The sequence below is a fragment of the Pelecanus crispus genome, chromosome 3 (assembly GCF_030463565.1).
Source record: "Pelecanus crispus isolate bPelCri1 chromosome 3, bPelCri1.pri, whole genome shotgun sequence".
Taxonomy (NCBI): Eukaryota; Metazoa; Chordata; class Aves; order Pelecaniformes; family Pelecanidae; genus Pelecanus; species Pelecanus crispus.
The window spans coordinates 85124306-85146164 of NC_134645.1; the positions used below are offsets into that span (position 1 = coordinate 85124306).

At 37.9% G+C, this 21859-nt stretch overlaps 1 protein-coding gene across 1 annotated transcript in view; it reads left to right on the forward strand.

Annotated features, from left to right (window-relative positions):
- Positions 1 to 21859, forward strand: part of ASCC3 (activating signal cointegrator 1 complex subunit 3) — a 293625-nt gene that overhangs the window by 129381 nt on the left and 142385 nt on the right. The window lies entirely within an intron of this gene.

Consider the following 21859-nt stretch of genomic DNA (forward strand, 5'->3'; position numbering starts at 1 on the left):
GTTTAGTTGCTTATCTTTCATTTTTTATTATGATTTCATGTATTTTCACTTGCTGTAGATAAACCTACAAGTAGCAGATTCTTTAAATCAGTATGTCTAAATAAGTAACATATCTTGGATTCCTGGCAGGAAGTTGCATGCTGTTCCAGCATATTTATTGCACCTTTCTTCCCCTCTCTTCACACTGAGGAAAAAACTGTCTGCAAATATATATATAATATTATTTGAAAAATTAAAGTACAATAATAAGTTGTTTAATTCTGGCAGGAGATGGTTTTATAGCTTTCCTTGAGAATAGATTTAGTTCCTGTATTAGGAGCTGAGTAGGTAAGTGTTTTGTTGTAAGGCATGAGCTACAGCTGAAAGAGGTCAAGTGAAGAACTATAGTCTACTTAATGTTACAGTTTCAGCAGCTGACACTATTGCTGATCTCAGTTTCTGAAAATTGTATTTCAAACCAACAACCAAATACGGACTGTATTTTCAGGCAAAGCGGAAGTGTGGTTTCCCTTGCTATATAAATGTTGATTTGGTTTCAGAATGCTTTACTTAATTAGATTAAATTGATTGTAAATGTCAAGCATTTTCTTTGCTTGAAAGTGTTTGTTCTGCTGTGTTGCAGAACTCTCTTAAATACACATGTGAATGCCAGCTTGTTACACTGGACTACTTCTTCAGAGCAGCTGAAACATACTGGTCTTGAAAACTATGAAACAAACTTAAGAAACTTATCCTGAAATGAATGATGTACAACCACTGGTATACAGTCTTTGACAATGCAGAATCAAGCATGTCAGCTCATTGTATACTACAGTTAATTATAGTATGTAGTATTGTACCACATATTAAAAATTAGGGATTTTTCCTTTTAATGAGTATGCTGTGGGAAGTGATCTGTCTAATCATCATTAAACCAGCTGAAGGTGTTTAAAAGAACTGGAGAAAAAAAAAAGGTCATGTAGATATATCTACATTGAAATGCCGGCCCCATAGTCAAGATGAATATTGTAAGTGAATATGATGAATATTACACTAGGAAGGTTTTCTTTAGTGTCTTTTCACAATTTTGAGATAGCCTTTGATCTTCGAAAGTTATCACCTTCTTTCAATTTTCTTCATTTTTAGAAATGCATTACCTTGTGTCCATGTTCACTGTAGTCTGTTACTGTTATGCTCTGTTACCTTTCTTGGCTTGTGTTATCCTTGAAACTTGAGTTTATTTACATTCTCTGTGTGTAAAGTTTGTTTGCTTTTTAACAAAGCTGTGTTTTTTTCTAAATACGCTTCTTAGAAAGATATATTTACACCTTCCCCCCCAATGCTTTAGAAAAAATTTCCACGGCAGTTGTATACCTGTATGGAATTCAGGAAATGATTGGAATTTTATAACTATTCAGGCAGTAATGTGTGACAGACACAAATCTCATTAGCAGTGCTCCAGAGAGCCAAAAACCTACCTGTTCTGTTTTATAGTGAAGCACAAGAAAGAAATACCAGAATCAGAAAAAGATACTTTCCCTCTTCTAAAGTTCCATGAGTTAATGTACACCTTCCTGTGGCCATCAAACTTTCACAGTGTTGTCTCTTTTAAGATTCTTCACCAGAGTCTTTGGAATGTCTTAATAAATTAAATTCAACACTGTTTATCTACTGTTCTGTTAACTCATTTTCAAAGAATTCTACCATGCCAGAACTGAATAATTTACAGAAGTCATGCTGATGTGTCCCTGTCAGATTATAGGTTACAGTGTGATGCTTGACTGAAGTTATATGTCCATGTGTCTTAATAGATGTACATGTGTTTTCATTTTTAAGACTAAGGCTGGTAGGAGGTAGTTGCATTCTACAGGCACGTGTTTTGACAGATGGAGAGAAGCTTTTTATGTTGATTTTTCAACAGTCATCCTCTGCAAGACTTCAAGCTCTTCCTGGCTACTGGGAAATTAAGAGTTGGTGATTCAGACTTTAATTTTGATCCATCTGCTCAAACTAATGAGATATCTCATTTGTAGGCTTCACTTTGAATTACCAAATGCAATTGAAGCTATAACATTTGTCTTACAGCACAATTCTCCTCTTGTTTAACTTGAGGAAAGATATAATGATAGATGGCTTGTCCTACTGAGGTTTATAGGGTTTTTGTTATGGAAACTTTTTATCGTGACTGAAGAAGTAAGATCAGAAAAGGTCCCAAAGGTTTCCAGGTGCTTTTTAAGTCAGCGTGCTCTTTTTTTAGGATTACTAACAATGTAGAACTTCATTAGGAGGTTTCTCTGCCAGATCCTACCTCTTAAGACTGCTTTAAGTGAGTCTCTCTAGTGCTGTTAAGTCTGCTTTCCTGGGACTGTCCTTCTGTGCTCAATATTAGCTGGTGAATATTTGTTTTCATGTCATACTTTGGATTTACTATATTCTTATATTATCTGAAAAGATGTTAGATCCTCTTGGACTGATTTGCACTTTTGGAGTTTATTTCTACCTCTTAATAAATCAAAGATTCTTTAAACAAAGAAAAAGGACTAACTGAAATTACACCCTGTGTAATCACAGAATATGACTCCACGCTCTGTTGCAGGTAGAGTATTTTTGCCCGCTATTTTTGTCATCTTCTGGGATACTGTTCCCTTGAAGACTGGCTGAAGGCTCAGTCACCAAAAATTACCATTCTCTCAAACTGATTACAGCTGTCTCTTGTCAGGCACTCAACAATAGTGAGCCATGTGCATTAACAGCATTAATTCAGCTACAGAGCTGAAAAAGCTTCTTCATATTTTACAGCTCTGTGAGAAGGGCATCTAATGGTGACAAGTTCTGGGGAGCCGGTAGCACCTTTCTGAGGCAGCCTGTAGAGAGCCTCGTGAGATCAGCAAAGACAGTGACTGAAGACCATATGTCTCAACATCATTTCTATAATAAATTGAAACATTGCATTACTAGCTAGTTTAGGGCAATACATATTATACTGTCTTTATCTTCACAGTGTATGAGGGGGAAAACACCCGTGTCATGTTATGCTTTGATAAATTACGTAGTATTTTTAGGAGTTTTGAGAAATTACGTTATTTTTAAGGTGGGGGGGGGGGGTTCCCCTCTGAAACATATCATATGTAAATTTTAACTTTACGTTAAACTCCTTTGTCTAAAAAATATGGAGCTGTTGCTCTTTGCCAAGGTTCAGTTTCTTAAGTTACTATTCTAGGGAATTAACTCTTTTTGACTCTGACCATTGCTGCTGTTATATAGGTTCACACCCATTGTATCTCCTGCTGTTGCTAACCTTTTGCAAGGTCCCATTACCTCAGTTACCAAGAGATGATCATATGTTTCTCTTGCTGTCCCCATTACCTCTTAAATACTTTTGCTGTTATGAATTTCAGAACCTTAACTGTTTGCTTTCTCTTTCTCTTTCTCTTTCTCTTTCTCTTTCTCTTTCTCTTTCTCTTTCTCTTTCTCTTTCTCTTTCTCTTTCTCTTTCTCTTTCTCTTTCTCTTTCTCTTTCTCTTTCGTCTGAACATTCTCTCTTGGTCAAAAAAAAGTAAAAACCTGAAATTGCATAAGATTTCTTGGGATCTTGTTAATTTCTTGCATTATGAATTAGAAGGGGAGTTGCTGAAGGTCTTTGGAAGCTTTCAGAGGAAGTACTTCCTCAAACTGCACTCAAAACTGTCTTGTTTTTGCCACATTCCCCAAACTACTCATCTCTTCTGTTTCTGCAACCTTTTCTTATTTTTTTACTCATAGCTGATTCTCTTTGATATTACTTAAACCTTCAAAAGAGGTCCTGTGTTCTCTTTGCCCTTGGTGTTGTTTCAGCAGGTCTCCCATATTTACTCTCTGCACCTTACTTTCCTCTCTGTTTTTTTTTTTTTTCTGACCTTTGATACCCTGTTACTGTGCTTGTCTGCAGCCACAGATACCTAAGTTTCAGTCCTGGTTCCTTACCCAATGCACTTCGTTTGTTTGCCAATTTGGCTGTTAATTACAGTTTTCAACTTGGAGTGCCTTTGGCATTCTCGTGTCTTCTGAAACCTCTTTTCCTTTTTAACACAATGAATGTCTCTGTTCTCCCACCGCTTTTGAGAGTTTTCTGTGTAACTCTGAGATGACATATTGTCTGTTTTAACTTTTCTTCCACTAGCTCTGGTACTCAGTGAAACTCCTTGAAAGTTCATTTTCTCACTGAGCTTGGTATTTTCAGTTCATAGCAAAAACTGACTGTTCAGTGGACATCTTTCTGTGGTTCTCATTGCCCTTGCTGTGTGTGCAGGCATTGAGGCTCAAGGTGTCAGTAGTTAAATACTGAGGAGACATCATGGCTTTACAGGAAGTGGTCCCAGTATGCAAGGAAGAGCTTTTCTGGTGGCCAAAGAGGCCAGGTTGTCTGTTGCAAAGAACCTGGATTTTTGAAACAGTAAATAGCTATTGAAATCCTCACCACAACATCGAAAAGTGAATGATAGTACTCCTACATGTTTAGCAACAGCTCCAGTTAACTTGAGTGGAGCAGGCTTTAGGAACTGTAAACCAGTGGAGATATGGCAGCCTTTTTAGAATTAACATGCTGGAAATCTCTACTACTGGGACTACAAATGTAGAGGAAAACTACTTAAAACAATGAGCAGCCTTATACAAACCATCCGTTATCAATGATGCACTATGAGTGGTGATTTCAGACTGCCCATTTTGTGCTTATTTCAGTTCAGTTTTCTTAACCTTTTGAAGAAAAGTGCTTTTCCAAGTACCTTGTTAGTTTCTGAGCTTTTGCTCTTCTGATTTGAACTAGTTTCTTATGTTTAGCTGGCTTCTTCTGTCTCACCATTTCGCTTTTGCAATATTGTCTCAACTGCATCTGATATACCTATGACAAGCTTTACCTTTTATTTTTTAAAATGAAATTTGGAATTTTTTTTAATGTGCGCACTTGTTAAATTTTTAATGAGTGTATGCATTGGGTGGTTAGTATGCAGTTTTCTGAAGATCAAGCTTGCTTTATTAATTAGAATTTATGTACTTCATTAAAATGTTGTTCTGTACCACTATTCTTCATTTAGTTCATTACAAGTAATATGGAGATGCTATATATTTTTCAAAAATCTTGGAATAATTTCTAAGTATCGCCTTGCACAGATTTTTAGTACTTTTTCAAATAAGGATTTTTGATGTCACAGATCAGAAGCAGGTTACACTTGAATTTATATAGTCAAAACTGATTCTGTGCTATATATTGCACATAAAACATTCACTTTGTCTGTAATTGTTCTCTGTTTACAATAATTGACTTGAACTTTGCAGTACTAAGAAATGTCATCTTGTTTTTCTTGCAACACTATCTGAAACCAAAAATGAAACACTGAGTAGTTATTTTAAATCTATTATATTAAATTGTCAGAAGTGAATTTGACAGGTATTAATTTCATCTGTAAAAATGATGGATTAAATTTCTTTATTATCAGTTTTCCAGCTGTTATTTGCTTGCAGAAGCAGTGTGAAGATAAAAGTTTAATAAGCTTAGTTACTGCAACTGTTGACAATGCTTTTATAGCAGTGTCGTAAGATAAGATTTAATAAAACTATTTTCTTCAGAGGTCTCTCTGGAACTTAGTACCTTGAGAATTAAGCTTATCCTAGTATTTTTCCTGGGTGAAATAGTGTTCATAGCACAGTTTCGACAAGTAACTCTGAAAAGTTACTGGGTTTGTTAAAATGTATTCTTTTTCTACATTTTTTTTTTTCCTAGACTACCATCTCATAGCCTAAAGTTTATTTCAGTCTGAGCTTTTGTAACTGTATCTATACAGATTGCTTCTCTTTCATCACCTGGTGTAGCTTATTTGTGTATCTGTGTATATATTGCTTCTATATTGATATATACATACATGTATGTAAGTATGTAAAAATACACAAATACAGAAGGTAAAGTGGTCTGGCAGGATAGCTGAATTATGGCTGATCATTTTAGATGTTATTTCTGTGTCAGCTGATTAAGTGAAGACTTGAATACTTTGGATAGTTTTCTCTAGAATTTCTTCTGCAGTTTTTGCACAATTAGGACCCATTTGTATGTATGGTTTCTTTGACAAAATCACAGACAAACTAATTCAGTGATGGTGCGCTATTTTTATGTTCTGCATCTTCATCATTTATTTATGCACTTCATCTCCACAATAACTGCCTTTTGCAATTTTAAGGATATAATAGCTAATATAATCTTATGCCTGAGTAAATGAAACTTTGTATCTTTAATTAAAAATACTGTACTGATGTGCTGTGTAGAAGATACGCTTCAAAAAATTTTATATACCAGATGTTTCGTGTTATTGTCAAATGATACATATGTACTGTTTTTCTCTATTTTCTGGTCAAATCTGTTTGGCTTTAAACATTTAATACCTTGTCAGCTGCCTATATGAACAGCTGAGGAAATGCTGGAAATGTATGCCATAAAAAGTTATGTATATAATAACCCGTTATTCTTCAATTAGGTAGCCTTCTAAATGTGTGTGTGTTATACTTCTGTGCCTTATGCTAATTTTTGAATATATGTTTGTATTTACATAGTAGCTTATCTGTACATGTGTACTCAGGTATTCACATGAGTTTATGTAGACCAGAAGCACCAATTTAATATCTTTCCATTAATTATGAGTTCATGAGGTGTTCAGTATGTCTATAGTCTTGCACAGCTACACGAGGTAACAAGTGGTACAATTTAGAATTATTATTCTTCTGATATTATGAATGTACATTGAATCATTAAAACAAAAAATCAAATTTAATTCCAAATGAGTAGCTGCGCTCATAGGCTAAAATTATATTTAAATGAAATAATAAATAGTTACATGTTGAGCCAGTTGGCCTTTTGTGGATGACCTAAGTGTTAAGTTACAGATGTACAGCTTACAAGTGTCGTAAAGGCAGTTTGACAGGTCTTGCAGCTTAATGCGAAGAGTTTTACTAGCTCTATGTTAAAAGCTGTTTTTCAAACATGTGACTGCAGAGCATTAGTGGTCTAGAAGACTGTGACCAGTTAAGTCTGTGCATGAAACATGGGAAAAGCGAGGAGTGCAGTCAGGACCCTAAATTTTATGAAAGCAAACTTCCAGCTCTTCAAGGAGTTAGTCAGAAGGACCCCCTGGGAGACGGTCCTCAGGGACAGGGGAATGGAACAGAGTTGGCAGATCTTTAAGGACACCTTCCATAGTGCACAAAAGCTATCAGTCCCCAAGTGTAAAAAATCAGGCAAGGAAGGGAAGAGACCAGCATGGCTGAGTCGAGACCTGCTGGTCAAACTAAAGAGTAAGAGGGAACTGCACAGGCAGTGGAAGCAGGGACAGGTGTCCTGGGGGGAATACAGGGAAATGGCCCAGTTGTGCAGGGAGGTCAGGAAGGCCAAGGTGAGGATGGAGCTGAATTTGGCAAGGGACATAAAGAATAACAAGAAGGGCTTCTACTGGTATGTCAACCAGAAAAGGAAGGTTAAAGAAAGAGGACGCCCTTGATGAACAAGAATGGCGACCTTGTATCAACGGACGAGGAGAAGGCTGAGGTACTCAACAACTTCTTTGCCTCGGTCTTCACCGGCAACCTCTCTCCTCACCCCTCCCGAATCGATGGACCACAAGATGGGGAGCAGGGGGGTAAAACCCCTCCCACTGTAAGGGAAGATCAGGTTCGAGACCACCTGAAGAACCTCAGTGTTCACAAGTCTATGGGACCTGATGAGATGCACCCCAGAGTCCTGAGGGAATTGGCTGATGTAGTTGCCAAGCCACTCTCCATGATATCTGAAAAGTCATGGCAGTCAGGTGAAGTCCCTGCTGACTGAAAAAAGGGGAATGTTGTGCCCATTTTTAAAAAGGGAAGAAAGGAGGACCCTGGGAACTATCGACCTGTCAGCCTCACCTCTGTGCCTGGGAAGATCATGGAACAGATCCTCGTAGAAGATATGCTCAAGCACATGGAGGACAGGGAGGTGATTCGAGACAGCCAGCACAGATTCACCAAGGGCAAGTCTTGCCTGACCAACCTAGTGGCTTTCTATGAAGGAGTAACTGCATCAGTGGACAAGGGAAAAGCAATGGATGTCATCTACTTGGATTTCTGTAAAGCGTTCAACACAGTCCCCCACAACATCATTCTCTCTAAATTGGAGAGATATGGGTTTGACGGGTGGACTGTTCGATGGATAAGGAATTGGTTGGATGGTCGCATCCAGAGGGTCGTGGTCAATGGCTCGATGTCCAAATGGAGACCGGTGACAAGTGGAGTCTCTCAGGGGTCCATACTGGGACTGGTGCTATTTAATATCTTCATCAATGACATAGACAGTGGGATCGAGTGCACCCCCAGCAACTTTGCAGATGACACCAAGCTGAGTGGTGTGGCTGACACACCAGAAGGACGAGATGTCATCCAACGGGATCTGGGACAAGCTGGAGAGGTGGGCCTGTGTGAACCTCATGAGGTTCAACAAGGCCAAGTGCAAGGTCCTGCACCTGGGACGGGGCAATCCCCAATATCAATACAGGCTGGGGTATGAAGGGATTGAGAGCAGCCCTGCGGAGAAGGACTTGGGGGTACTGGGGGATGAAAAGCTGGACATGAGCCAGCAATGTGCGCTTGCAGCCCAGAAAGCCAACCGTACCCTGGGCTGCATCAAAAGAAGTGTGGCCAGCAGGTCGAGGGAGGTGATTCTGCCTCTCTACTCTGCCCTGGTGAGACCTCACCTGGAGTACTGCGTCCAGCTCTGGGGCCCTCAGCACCAGAAGGACATGGACCTGCTGGAGCGGGTCCAGAGGAGGGCCACCAAAATGATCGGAGGGCTGGAGCACCTCCCCTATGAGGCCAGGCTGAGAGAGTTGGGATTGTTCAGCCTAGAGAAGAGAAGGCTGCGAGGAGACCTGATTGCAACCTTCCAGTACTTAAAGGGGACCTACAGGAAAGATGGGGAGAATCTTTTTAGCAAGGCCTGTTGTGACAGGACAAGGAATAACGGATTTAAACTAAAGAATAGATTTAGACTGCATATAAGAAAGAAATTTTTTCCAATGAGGGTGGTGAAGCACTGGAACAGGTTGCCCAGAGAGCTGGTAGAGGCCCCATCCCTGGCAGCATTGAAGGTCAGGTTGGATGGGGCTCTGAGCAACCTGATGTAGTTAAAGCTGTCCCTGCTCACTGCAGGGAGGTTGGGCTAGATGATCTCTAAAGGTCCCTTCCAACCCAAAGCATTCTATGATTCTGTGATCCTATGATCCCTGTCAGCTTCATACTGTTCTTCAGTAAGAATTTAATGGCAAGGATAAATGATACTCCAGAAGACACGTTGAGGATTGTCAGTGGTCCAAAGCTTTTGCAAATTCTTGCTCTGTAGCCCTGAAAGAAATGGATCTGTGTGCTTAGTTTAACATAGTAGATAGTAGCAACTAATAAACTTCCCGATTATTGTAAAAACTTGTGTAAATTATTCAAATTGTAACAAGATAACTACTGTCCACCAAGACATTATGCCTATCACAGTCTTTTCAACAGATGTTACCAAAGAATCCAGTAGTAATGTTGTTAGAGGGTTTTAATTTGAAATATACGGTAATATAGGATGCTACAGAAAATAAGTTATTTTGAGGAATCCATGAGGATGGGAAATAAATGTTCTTTATTAAGACACTAAGGTGTATCAGGAAATTCCTTTTGACTTTATACTTCTATTAACTTTCCAGAGCATGAGATTTCTCACATATGTAGTACTGTGGTGTTGATAGTTTTCTTTGTGGTCACTGAAGAGATGACTCCAGAATATGTTACGTTTATATACTGTCATGTATTTAATCATGAGGTATTTATAATATTCTTACTTAGTAGAGGATATCTTGAGGAAGGCTAGGTATATAATGTATGAGTTTACAAGGGACATTCTAATTGTTCTAGCACAGTTTACTGTTCTTTGCAAAGTATTACATAATTTAAATTCTTCATAACTTTATTAAGTTTCATATTAAAAACATTGCATATACTTGAAGGCAGTTCACTTCTGTGATCATGTAGAAAACCTGTTGAATAGGAGCAAAAAAAGCTTCTGGATAAAGGTCTGTGTTTTTAAATCAGTACTAATAATAAATAAGCTAGAAAACCTGACTGTTATGTTCTTTAATTGTTTAGTAGGTTTATTTATGTTACTGGATCTTACAAAATCAGAAGCTATAGAAGTTGACAAAGCAATTTTCTTAATCTTTTTACTTAAAAGGAATGGGAATAGGTATGAAGATTTCTCCAGTATCCTCTATGTTCCTTTCCTGCACTAAAGCTGAATAGAATCTGCATATCGCTACTGGCTCCTGGGTTATTTTTTCATATTATGGATAGTATATATATAAGTATAAATAGTTTTGGGCACATAAGAAGAGATATGGTAAACATGACAACTCTTATTCTGGAGTGATATTTGTCAAAAATGTAATTTATGATAATGTAGGAACATATTTTATTGTACAAAGTCAAAATAGTTAATGTTAGAACAGGACAAAGGGAAATGCTTGAAATAAATTATTGCATGATCTTGTTTTTCTAAAAAAAGATGCAGTGAAAAGCTGCATATAATTTTGAATAATAATGGTTGTTCAAGTCCATTGGCATCTGCAAAAATGCAATTGTTAACTGCCTAATGACATATATTTGCATAGTAATAGACTAGTTATTCTTGCTTAATTTTCTATACAAGAATAGATATTGCTATTTCTATTTCTATCCTGTCAATTAAAATTCAGAATAATTTCTACTACCTGTAGGAGTCAGTAAAGTATTGTTTGTTTGTCTTACTGAATAATTTGCCTTCTACTTTAATTTTCACTCTATTCATTTTTCCTCTGCATTTTGTCATATATTTGCCTAATGCTACAAATTGAAGATAACATAGATCCCATTATACTGTTCTGAAACAGGTTTCCTTTGGTGTCCAGAATCTGTATTTAAACGTTGATTCCATAACTGAGCATTTATTTTATAGGCCATCTAGTATAATTCAAATATAATAAAACAACATTGTAAACACAAGTGCTTGCAATTTTTAAAGTAATTAATAATTTAGAACCTCCTAATGTAAATTAAATCAGACCAACCAGTCAGCATACATTAGTAGAAAATGTGTATAACTGTTGTATAGGTATAAAGGAAGAGTCATGAAGTTTCATATGAGCAAGTACTTTTTACTCAGAAGCATCCTCCCATTAGGGCTGCTGCATACACGCTGACTGTTCTTCTGTGTAAAGGTTTGATATCATCAGAGTCTCCTATTTTAGTGCTGTAGGCTTAATGTCAAACTTAGACATCCAGAACAGTTTTATCCATAGCTTTGAATGGAAATGACACCGAACCCCTATATCTTTCATTTTTACAGTGGCAGAAGACACAATGTCATGTTTTACATGAGCATAACCGAGTGCCCCTCTGAAATGCCTGTACACTACTACATGCAGCATATGGAACAAAAAGGAGAAATTAGGGGTCTGCGTCCAGTTGCTGAGCTTAGTTTAACATAATCATATTGAGATCAGAGATGTGCTGCAATAGGTCACATGACTGAGTGCTGCAATGGGTGGAAACAGGCTCTTGAGCAAGGTCAGGCCAGGACAGCAAGAAACTTGCTTGTATGTGAGAGCACAGCAGGGATACCTGGAGCTCTGCCTAGGGATGTTTGATGAGCCAGCTGAGAGTTTAGGAGGAGGATTAGCCAGCAGACAGACATGAGCAACATTGTTGTGGGAGTTTGCTACAGACCCACGGATCTGGAATAAAGTAGATGAGGCCTTCTTCAGACAAACAGAAGAAGCCTCATGTTCACTGTCCATGGTCTTCCCAGGGGACTTTACCACCCCAATATCTGCTGGAGGGACAATACAGCAGGGCGAAAGCAATCCAGGAAGTTTCTGGAGTGCACTGATGACAATTTCGTAGCACAGGTGATTGAGGAGTTGATGAGAGTTGATGCTGTGCTGTACCTTGAAGGAAGGACAAGTTGGGGTGTAAATGCTGGGAGAAGCCTTGGCTGCAGTGACCATGAGATGGTGGAGTTCAGGATTCTGATGGAAGGAACAAGGCAAAAAGCTAGACCACAGCCCTGGGCTTCAGAAGAGCACTTTGGCCACTTCAGGGATCTGCTTGGAAGAATCCTATGGCGGGTGGTCTAGGAGAGCTGGTTGATTTTCAGGGGTCACATCTGCCAAGCTCAAGGTTGGTCCATCCTGATGTGCAGGAAATCAAGTAAAGGTGGCCTAAGGCCAGTGTGGATGCAAAAGAAACTCCTGACAAAACTCAAACATGAAAAGGAAGCATACAGGAGGGTAAAGGAGGGACAGGAGACCCAGGAGGAATATAAAGGCACCGTCCAAGCATGCAGAAGTAGGATTAGGAAAGCCAAATCCCATCTGGAGGTGAATCTGGCAAGGGGTGTAGAGGGCAACACAAAGGGCTTCCACAAGTACAGGAGCAGCAAGACGACGACTAGGGAAAATGATGGCTTTTTGCTGAATCGGGCAGGAAACCTGGTGACAAAGGACATGCAGAAGGTTGAGCTACTCAATGCTGTCTTTGCTGTGGTCTTTGCTGGTAAGATTTGCCTATAGGAATCCCAAGGTCCCTGAGACAAATGGGAAAGATCAGAGGAAAGACTTATCCTTATGCTTGCTCTTACGTAAATCTGTGCAACCTGATTGGAGACACCCACACATGCTGAAGGAGCTGGCCAATGTCATTGCAGAGCCACTTATGATAATCCTTGAAAGACTGTGGTGATCAGGGGAGGTTTCTGAGAACTAAAAGAGAACGCATCATCCCTATCTTCAAAAAGGACAAGAAAACCATGTCTGTGGCCTGACTATCAGGAGCTCAGTTGATGTTATAATGTTAAAATGAAGAGGAAGAAAAATCAGAAGATGAGGAAGAAAATTTGTCAACTTCTAGTTGAAGAAAAATTCCTTGGTCACCGCAGGTTAAAATGTCTTGTCAGATATAATCCTAAACAGTCAATTTAATAACTAATAGTAGTAAGGCCATTTTTTGTGGTGGAATCTACCTTTTATGGGAGATTCTGTGCACCTTTTAAATCATCTCCTGCCACTTGGAAATCAGTGAGACAGTAAGTTTTCAGAATGCCTATAAATTACATAGAAACAAGAAAAAGATATGGTTTTTTATCTATATGTATTGTTGGAACTATTTAGGACTATTCCAAATGTATTTTTTTTGTAGCAAAGACAAAAATGTTACATACTTATGACACCTACAAAAAATTTTTTTTAAATGGTGCTAGTTCCACAAGTTCTGTGTTTAAAATTCAGGGGTTAAGTGGGAAGGTCTTTTGCTAGAGATGATACAACAAAGACAGAGGAAAGACAAGGAAAAAAGGAAGAAAATAAAACCAGGAGCAACTAAGTTTATACTGAGAATTGGAAGAGAGTTATAATGATAAAGATTGTAACAAGTCAGAGAAGACAGAGCAAGAGGTACATCAAGAAGGAAACTGTAAAAGAAATGAAAATGAAGAATAAGAAAGATGGTAATATTTCAGAATGTGTATGTAGTAGAGCCTTTTTTATGGATAGATTTAGAACATGAAAGGCTAAACAAAGGAAGGACAGATAGGAAGAAAATTAAGAAAGTAGTTCCAATATAATGTCCTTTTTACGTAGAATTTCATGAGCAATAATAAAAAGGTAATGGGACTGTAAGATACAGTATTCATTACAGTGGGCATATGTTAAGTGAAGAATACATTTCCACATTAAAAGAAGTGCAAAAATTGAAATTATAGGACAGATGTCTTTAAAAAGTAGTATTATTACAGTAAAAATATCTGTAAACTGAATAGGAGTTATTACCCTTAAAAGCTGGTATATCTAAATAGAAATTTAATTAGATAAATAGCTATGTTAAGTATTTTTTTTTAATTGGATTCTCTTGAGCTTTTTTAAAAAAATCCTAGTTTTTTTTTTTAAACAGGGATGATCAGAAGTAATTTGAGTGAATAATTAAATCAACACTTAGCAGAGACAGCAATTAATGGTAATCTATCAAGAGTTCAAAATAGATCATATCACATTACAGTCCTGATTAGCTGATGCAGCATTACAGATTTCTTTGTTGTTGTTATTAGTTAATATTTTCTGTTGAAATACTGTGTGGTATTGTGTAGCTTTGTTCTTCAGCAGAGTTTGCTGAATGTTACTCTTGACTGTACAGATGTTTTAATGGTGACTCTTGCTGAATTTTTTTGGCATTTTTGACCTCTTGAGCTTGAATGAAAATTCTTATATTCTAATGCACATTATTTGATTTTATATGATGAGTAAATGTAGTCTACTTCTAACTTCTGAAGAATTTTCTATACAAAAGGAAGGATATATAAAATGTCTCATTAGAACTAGTTTGTAGGCAGCTTAGTAATCCTTCAATTTTCTGTAGTGTAAAAAAAGATCTTAATACACGTGCGGGTTATATCAATATTTCTTCTAAATACAAGATGTACTAAAATGAAATAAAATAATTAGAAAATAAATTCATATCCTCTTGTTGCCTTGGTAAGTGACACAGCCTGTTCAGCTTTTTCCATTCCCATGATGCTGTTTAATATGTGGAGACTTTAATATGCAAAATACAAAAATCTGCTAAAATAAAAGCAAGATTTCTACATTAAACTTTTTAAGCTTTGGTATAGGTCACCTTATAAAAATTCTTATTTCATATACTTTATTGCTGTTCTTTTAGTTACTAGTTCTGGATAGTGATCTTCGTAAGTTATTGTGATATTAGTGAAAGGAAAGGGAAGTCACATTTATACACAGTCATGCTATCATTTAGATCTGGTAATCAAGACATTCTGATTTTGCAGTGAGTATTTTTGATCAAGAGCTATTAGTGAGCCATGTGTGGTGGTTTTATTTATACTTTGCATGGAATATACTTTTCATTCTGTAAATGTTAGGCACTGGAATTTTGAACTGTGTCTTGGCAGTTGGGGAGAAATCACAACACAAGAGAGAAACAATTTCATTATTCCTTAGAATGAGGCTAGACACTAGTGAGTTGTACTCAGTCTAGGAGATGGTTCTGTTTAATGAGGTGCAAAGGATGATGTTTTTAACATAAATATGTGCAGTCAGCGCTCCTTGGGGAGAAGTGTTGAAACCTCATTAGGAACTGAGTTTTGTAAAATACTTGGAGGAAGTTTCATGCTGACCTTAAGGGAGAAAATGGTTGGATAGATTGATCTGTTGATCCATATCCCTAAGTGTTCATTTTCAATAGAAGTAATACCCAGGTCAAGAACTGCATACCACATAAAAGAACATGTTATAAGGATTTAGCCGGGTGAAGCCAAACAATGTCTTGAAGCTAAAATAAAGTATATATACTTGTCTCTAAACTACATAATTAATATTGACATTGCTTGAAGGATGTGATGCAAAGTGGGTGGCAAAACCTAGGCCTTCTGTCCTCGAGGACGGGCGTTAAGTAAAACAGAGATGCGGAACTCAAGCATTTGAGCAACCAGCACTCTAATAACAAGATGGAAAGATACCTGAAAGAGTCAGTGTGCTTCCTCAGAAAGATGAAGGCACCATTTTGGAGTTATCGTAGAGAATGTTAATCTGAAAGACATGTTTTCCAGTAGCAAAAGTTAGCACAAGCATCTTTACTGTCCAAGGCAGAAGAAATGTGTTTCAAGGGATTTCAAATACCTGATAATAAATTTTCATGAGTGAGTTTAGACACTTTTGTTACATGTATACGTGGTGTGTTTTTTCTTTCTCCTCTAAGTGAAAATACAAGCCCTACTGGCGTCTCTGATAACAGAAAAGTACTAGTTCTCATAGGTGTTTTGAATAATAGCACACTTTTCAATGCTTTGATGATGCCCTAACGTTTCAGAAAGATTACAACCTGGAATATGCAACATATGGGGAATGCAAGCACTTCCTGTTGTGATTTTTAAACAAAGTCTTTGGTGAAAACGTTTGATTTGTTTCATACTTTAAGAAAATTATGGGGAGGTAACCTAGCTAGAGACATTCGTTTTCTTCTTTCTTGTATATTTTTTTATCATTTAAAAGCTTTGGTTTCAGGAGAGCAGCAGCAGACGCTTTCAGCACTAGGGCTATATACACCAGAGCTAGCTTTGAACTGCAGAGTGCAGATCTAATTACACAGCTTGTAGCTGCAGAACCGCTTCTCTCTCTTCTAAATTACTTTTCCTAACTTATTTGCATAATTTAATGCACAGAGATTTTGCCACTGAAATATAATATTCTCTGACACAGTTAGGACAGGCTAAATTAACCCTCTTAAGACTATATTGCTGTCTCAACGTGTTTGGTAAATGCTTACCAACTTCATTGGGGGGGAAACATTCAACAAGGTGTTATATGTCAATTTTTAGCTAGGGCTGGTTCTTTACAAACATATTTGGTGATGTACAGAGATTACAAGTAAACATTAACCTTAAGATTGGGCACCTCTAATCAGCTAATAAAGCAGTCTATTTTTTTTAATCAGACTTGGTGTCTGTCTGCCTCTCACTGAGAAGTTCTTTTTATTGTCATCAATGTGTGCAATCATTTTAAATTTAAAAATTTAGTCAGGTGTTGATATGTGATCATTAAATACATAAAAGTCAATGAGTTCAAGTATGCATTATTAGTTTAAAAACAGTGGGATGTACATTTCATAAAGAAATGAGGTACACATCTGAAAATTAGGTATCTTTCTATAAGAACTGTAGAAAGGCCTCTGGGTAGACGACAGTTATAAGCTTGTTTCTTTGTTATTGTTTGTGTAATAAAGTCTTACGTCTTTCTGAATGAATGATTGCTATGATGCCAGACATTGTCATACAATGATTCTGGAAGAAGAAGCAGCCATATAAAAGGTGTTAAGAGAGTATCAAATGTGTTTGACCAGTGAATATTCCGAGGGATTTTATGCATTAGACCTTTGTTTCTTTTAGTTCATTTAATGAAAGAATTTAATATGTTGAAGAAGTAGTTCTGTGGCAGGACACGTCTTCATTCTAGAAGATTAATGTCATGTGATGGATACAATAGAGAATAATAGAAAAAGAATAGATGGACTGATATGTAGGACAAAGAAACACTTCACTGAAAATTTAAATTTTGTCCCTGCCTCTGACAGTTTATGTCTGATGTTACAGAAGCTGAAGCTGCTCAAATAAAAATCTTTAGAAGTACGTAATCAGAGCTTCTAAATTTTGAGAATTATGACATAGGAAGTGTTGATCTGATGATTAATAGTATTGGGTGCTCGTGGCTTCAACGGATTTAATAGCTCTGCTTTGAGTTTATCAAGTCATATATAGTAAGCAGTGTGATCTCACATCTTAAGTTTCACCCTCACTAAGTGTAGTGAATACACTTCACCTTAGTTTCACTTGCAAAATGGGAATATGAGGAAACAATGTTGTATACATTTTTGCTTGATGTTATGTAATCCTGACGTCTTGTAATGATTAACCTCACAGCAAATCCCATTATGGAATTGTTAATTCTTGAGAGCAGGGTTTGATCAGAGTATGCTAGATAAGGTTAAAAACTAGATCTTGATTCATTAATTGAGCATTGTCTGTTTCACATAAAAAGTGTGACAGGTAATGTTTCGACATAAGAAGGAAGATTAAATACAGACTGTGTTTGTTAAAGACTGGCTTCCCAGTTTAGCACCATCCGATTTTCTACATATTTTGCATGGTAGCCCAGCCAGCTCCTTCAGGTCAGGGTTAGCAGTTCCAGGTTTTTTTCTGGATTTCTTCTGCCTAGCTACTATTCCTAATGATGCACTTGAAATATTTTCCAGTCCCCTGACAGAGAAACAGGCTGCTTGTTTTTCAAGCCTGTTTTTCAGGCTTGCCAATGTGACGCCCATCTACAAGAAGGGCCGGAAGGAAGACCCGGGAAACTACAGGCCTGTCAGCCTGAGCTTGGTGCTGGGAAAGATTATGGAGCGGTTCATATTGAGTGAACTCAACAGGCAAGTGCAGATCAGCCAGGGGGTCAGGCCCAGCCAGTGGGTTCATGAAAGGCAGGTCCTGCTTGACCAACATGATCTCCTTTTATGACCTGGTGACCCACCTGGTGGATGAAGGAAAGGCTGCGGATGTCATTTACCTGGACTTTAGCAAAGCCTTTGACACAGTCTCCCGTAGCATTCTCCTTGGGAAGCTGGCAGCTCATGGCTTGGACGGGCGTACTCTTCACTGGGTAAAAAACTGGTTGGGTGGCCAAGCCCAGAGAGTAGTTGTAAATGGAGTTAAGTCCAGTTGGCAGCCGGTCACGAGCGGTGTTCCCCAGGGCTCAGTTTTGGGGCCAGCCTTGTTTAACATCTTTATCAGTGATCTAGATGAGGGGATTGAGTGCACCCTCAGTAAGTTTGCAGATGACACCAAGTTGGGTGGGAGTGTCGATCTGCTGGAGGGTAGGATGGCCCTGCAGAGGGACCTGGACAGGCTGCACCGATGGGCCGAGGCCAACTGTATGAGGTTTAACAGGGCCAAGTGCTGGGTCCTGCACCTAGGTCACAACAACCCCATGCAACGCTACAGGCTTGGGGAAGAGTGGCTGGAAAGCTACCTGGCCGAAAAGGACCTGGGGGTGTTGGTCGACAGCCGGCTGAACAGGAGCCAGCAGTGTGCCCAGGTGGCCAAGAAGGCCAACAGCATCCTGGCTTGTATCAGGAATAGTGTGGCCAGCAGGAGCAGGGAGGTGATTGTTCCCCTGTACTCAGCACTGGTGAGGCCACACCTGGAAGGCTGTGTCCAGTTTTGGGCCCCTCACTACAAGAAAGACATGGAGGTGCTGGAGCGTGTCCAGAGAAGGGCAACAAAGCTGGTGAATGGTCTGGAGCACAGGCCTTATGAGGAGCGGCTGAGGGAGCTGGGGTTGTTTAGCCTGGAGAAGAGGAGGCTGAGGGGAGACCTTATCGCTCTCTACAGCTACCTGAAAGGAGGTTGTAGTGAGGTGGGTGTTGGTCTCTTCTCCCATGTAGTTAGCAATAGGACAAGAGGAAATGGGCTCAAGCTGCGTTGGGGGAGGTTTAGATTAGATATTAGGAAAAATTTCTTCATGGAAAGGGTAGTCAATCATTGGAACAGGCTGCCCAGAGAGGTGGTGGAGTCCCCATCCCTGGAAGTGTTCAAAAATTGGGGTGACGTGGCAGTTTGTGACATGGTTTAGTCTAGTCTATCTTTAATTGGTTTAGTGTGGTCTTGGCAGTGTTAGGTTAATGGTTGGACTGGATGATCTTAAAGGTCTTTTCCAACCTAAACTATTCTATGATTCTGTGATTCAATTCTTGTGGAAAACCCAGCAAGGAATTGTACTTGTCTTGTTTAGTTTCAGCTGCATCTAGGCAGAAGCTTTAGAAATCATAACTGAAGTTTTATCAAGTCTTTACCAAGCCTCTGCTAACTGAAAGCAAAAACATATGCTCTTTAATCAACCCCTCAGTTCACTGGGTAAATGGAGTAAAAAAAAGAATGTTGATGCTCTTTATGGCTACAGTTTATTTTTAGGTATAGTATTGCATATCAGAAAGAAGTTTTCAATATGATTAATTTATTGAAATTTATTGAGTGTAGTGGTTAAAATAAATGATGAAGGGACATTGGAGAATAAAGTGCAGTGTGATCCCAATCCATCTGTTTTCCAGTTCTTGAAGCATCTAAACAGAGTGTCTCCTAGTGTCAAAGTTCCTAAAGCTCCCAGGCTTGTTTCTGAACATACACTGTGGTTGGCAGTGATGAGAAAGGAACATTTTAGTTGTTATTAGGTAAAAGTCTCCAGCTCTTTTGCCAGCACTGTTGACATTCTCAGCAGCATAAAAAAAATGTGGAAATGTTTCTCATAAACATTTTGATTAGTGTTTTCATGGCTTTTGAATATTGTATCAGCAATCCTGCTGTTACAGTGGTAATATTCTTGTGGGCTTTTAACTGTGAGCATTGCACAGTAGGTTTTTTTTGTTGGTGGTTTTTTTTTTTTCCCCACCCTTCTCCAGTTCCCTGCCCAGCACCCTGGACTGTATAATTTTATTTCTCCCAAGAATTCCATTTTTCTAGGAAATTTCAATTTAATTTATTTTATGGTCTTATTTCTTAAGGCATTTTGGTCTTTTCTAGTACCCCTCACAGCTGTGCTTTTAATATCTGCATTTCTTGAGCTCATATGTATGTTATCTAGCATCTCAAGCAGATGACTGCAGGTGTGTCCAATTCTGTGCAGCTATTACATTGGTAAATCGTCCATAGTGCTACATAATATTTTTTGTCATTTTTTAGATTAATCCTCAAGTCTGTCACCATTTCAAATAAAATCAAGGTGCCAGACTTTGAAAAAGGATTCAGATTCTTTTCTACTGAGACAAACTGATTATTGAGTGATGTGTTTTAAAGAATGTTAATTGAAAGGACAGTATTGCAAATGTAATGCCATATAGTTATTTTACAAGTGTTCACTGGTCAAGATTCAGTTATACAATATGCTTACATTTATATGTTTGTATAATATTCTGTAGCAAAGTGTCAGCTATTAGATTTTATTTTCCTACAGAGGTTCATATTAAGTTGAGTTTCTAATATTTGTTTGACTAGTAAAAATTAGATATGAATGTTACAGCTTCATCCCCCAGTGTACTACTTTTAGAACAGTTTCATCTGCTTTCAAGGTGAGGTAAAATTAAGGGCAGGGAAGAAACCTGAAAAATAACAACAACTATTCTTCTAAGTCTTCAGAATAATATTTCCTTATCTTTCTGGTGTTGCTTATCATTGTCTTAGCAGGACCAGGACATCACAGTGACAGGTGACTCCAGGGTGTCAGTTCCTACAGGCTGTGCCTGATTATGACTGGAACTAAGAGGAATTTTCCTCACTCTTACAGTTTCAGGAATGGGCTCTATACAAGCATTGCAGTTGCTGTTCATTTATATAATAATTGAAAGGAAGATTCTTCAATTAAGGGCCTCTTTTCTACTGTCATCTTTTGTGTGACTAGTAGACTGTGCTCTACTTTGTGTAACTAGTGACTTATGTTTTTACCTGTTTTCATTTCCCCATACAGCTTTTTTACCCCCTTTTTTTTAAAAAATAGGTGTAGGTCACCAAAGTGTTACACCTAATTTTTTTTTTACTGTAACTTGTTTAATTTGAAGTTACCTCCTAATATGACTCTTTCTCTGTGTCTTGTTTAAACAAGCCATAAGGAATTATACCCTGGTTAATTAAGAGGTTTATTGGCTATAGATACACACTTGTGTGCAGATTTGCTTGCTATTTTGACTGGTTTTATTAGTTCCTTTCAAACCTTAAAAGCATTCCTGCTTGCAGCTGCTCTTTTAGATTTGTCCTTCTAGCCATATAACTCCCACGCACTCCAAAAATTCAGTCAGACCACAATTCATTTGGTCTTTGATTAGGGATTTTAAAAAGGTCAGGAGAACCAGTAAGATATTTATCAATATTATGTCAAAGTATGCAAAAATTCGTTAGTCTAATATGTTTGAACTTAATTAGTATTAGTGTTGTGTAAACACCATTCTCAAAGTTGCCATTTTAGATTTGAGATACAGGTGGTGATTTCAAAATTAATGCAAGACTGAAATCAAATAGAACCTAGAAGATTAAAATACAGTGTAAAACCAATCAACAAACCCTTTTTGTGGTTAAATCATAAAACCCCTTAATGCATATGTGACTTTTTTCTTTTTTTCTTTTTTCTTTTTTTCTTTTTTGTTTTTCTTCTCCTCTCTTCTCCTCTCTTCTTTTTTTCTTTTTTTCTAATCAACATGTCAAATGTTTTTACCC